The sequence below is a fragment of the Fusarium odoratissimum genome (assembly GCF_000260195.1).
Source record: "Fusarium odoratissimum NRRL 54006 unplaced genomic scaffold supercont1.19, whole genome shotgun sequence".
In the NCBI taxonomy this organism is placed as follows: Eukaryota; Fungi; Ascomycota; class Sordariomycetes; order Hypocreales; family Nectriaceae; genus Fusarium; species Fusarium odoratissimum.
In genome coordinates this window covers 1-2,518 of record NW_022158704.1, presented here as the reverse complement: position 1 = coordinate 2,518, position 2,518 = coordinate 1, and positions in this window count along the sequence as shown.

Sequence of the window (2,518 nt, the reverse complement as noted above, 5' to 3'; positions counted from 1 at the left end):
AAAATAACATAAAGTATTTTTAATTTTATTTTAGCTTAATAGCTAGCTAAAAGAAATTTAATTTTATATTTTAATAAAAAATTTATTTACTTAAGGATTTTAATTCTTTTTTTTATTTAATATTTCTTATTAATTAACTTAAATACTTATTATAAAGCTTTTATAAACTTATTATAATTAATATAAATTTAAAAGGTTATAGATAATAGTTTATCTTTTAATATAATAATTATTTCTTTTTATATAAGTTAAGACTATTATATAATATTACCTTTAAGATATCCTAAAGTATATATAAGCTTAGTATTAATATTTATAAACTAATTAATAAGGTAATTTCTTTTTTTTCTTGTTTTTTTTTTCTTTTTCTTATTATTAGCCTTATATAAGGCTATTAAGCTTTTTAATTTTTCTATAAAGGCTTAAATAATAAGACCCTTATAGTAGGCTATTATTATAGAATTTAAAATTATATAAGGTTTATCTGCCTTAATAGTATAATTACTGCCTTAACCAGGTAGTCTTAATATTAGTTACCTCTTAGTAGTTAGGTTACCCTTTTTTCTTTATTTTACTTAAAGGATATACCTAGTCTATTTATTATAAAGTATGTTTTTTAAACTAACTTCTGGTTATATTTATTAATATTAATTATAGCTATTAATATAATACTATATAATAGCCTATAGCCTAATTAGGGCTATTATATAACTAACTATAATATTATTAATATAATTAGATTAATACTAAAGTAAGCTAAGGGTAAAGATTATTATATATTATATAAGATAGCTAAAGCTATTAGGATAAACTTCTTTTTAAGAGGCAGATTAAGCCTAATTCAGATAGCTATCTTTAAATATAGCCTACTTAGCTTAATTAGTTATCTAGATTTAGATTACCTAGGTAATATAATATCTTTGACCTAGCTAGCTAGAGAGCTATTTAGATTAAAGAAGCTAGAAGAAGCCTTATAGCAAGGCTAGTCTCTTAAGGCAGAAGAGGCAGCTTTCCTTCTTATATTTATAGGCTTAAACTTAGCCTAGTATAAAGAGTGGCTTAAGAATATAATTATTAAGGCCAAATAGGTACTTTATATCCTCCCTCTTATATAGAAGTAAAGATAAATATTAGGTAAAGGCAGGGTTTTATAGAATTCTATTAAAGTTAGAATTAAAGGAATTAGGTTAACTTTTATATAAGTTAATTAGTAAAAGTTAAATTAACCTCTATTAAATATATATAGTATAGCATATAACTAATTAACCTTATATATAAGAATATATTAAGTAAAATTAGTAGAAAAGTAGTAGTTTAAACTAGGAAAAAGGTAACTTATATAGGCCTAGTATTAGGTAAGGAAAATAATTAATTTAATAGGGTTTTTATTAAGTAGTTTAAGTATATTAGGTTTAAGAATTTCTCTTATTCCCTTTTTACTCAGTATAATAATAATAAGGTTATATATTTCCTAAATTATATTCTAATAGCGAGCTGCCTACTAGGCCTATAATTCTATAGCTTTAATAAGAGCTTGTTTAAGGTTATTTATTTTAATAGTTATATTAGCTATCTGCTAATAAAGCTATATAAGATTAGAGTTAGTATTACTTTTAGAGTTATTATTTATATTCTAGTTATTATTAATAGGTATTAAAGTAGTATTATATATAGTATATTAATAAATAAGATTAATATAAGCAGCTATTTTATTTATATTCCTTAGTATTATATAATATTATCTATATAAAAGCTATTAATATATAATACTTAAATCTAATTATATTAAACTAGGCTATATTAGGTTTATTAATAATAGACTATATAAGGCATATAATTAAGTATTTTTAAAAGTTAAAATACCTATCTAATAATATATAAAGTAAAGCTAAAGGTATTAGAATAAGATAATAAAATAAAGTATTTATTTTTAATATAATATAATATAAGGTATTATATATTATACTAAAAAATATAATAACCTTAATATTAAATCTTAGCAGATTATATAATTACTGCCTTAAACCTTAAGATCTAACTAAATAAATAGCCTTAATCTATAAGTATAAAAAAGATATTTCCCCTATCCTTAGCAGGCCAAATGCCCTCTCTATTATTCCCCTCTTAAGGTAATCACTACTAAGGCTTTAACCCTAAAAGGCCATATTAAAATAAGCCAAAAAGAGGAGGAAAAAGGCAAATTAGGAAAAGAAGGTTTTGGCATTTAGGGAAAAACTATAAATATTAGCAGATCGAGGCTAGCTTGGCAGGTTAGTAATAGATTAGATCAGGTTATAAGATAATATAGTAGGAGAAACATAAGTTAAGGATAAATATAGTTAAATAATACTTAGGATTAATTATATAATTAAGTTATAAGAAGGTAAAAAGCTACCTTATTGTGACGGGTTGGTTCCCAACTGTGGATAAACTAAGCCGTGCTAGGTTTATTGTTGGCAGATTGCGTAGGGCGTGATGCTGAGCTTGTCGAAGTGTCACGTCTCTTAATGGTAGATTC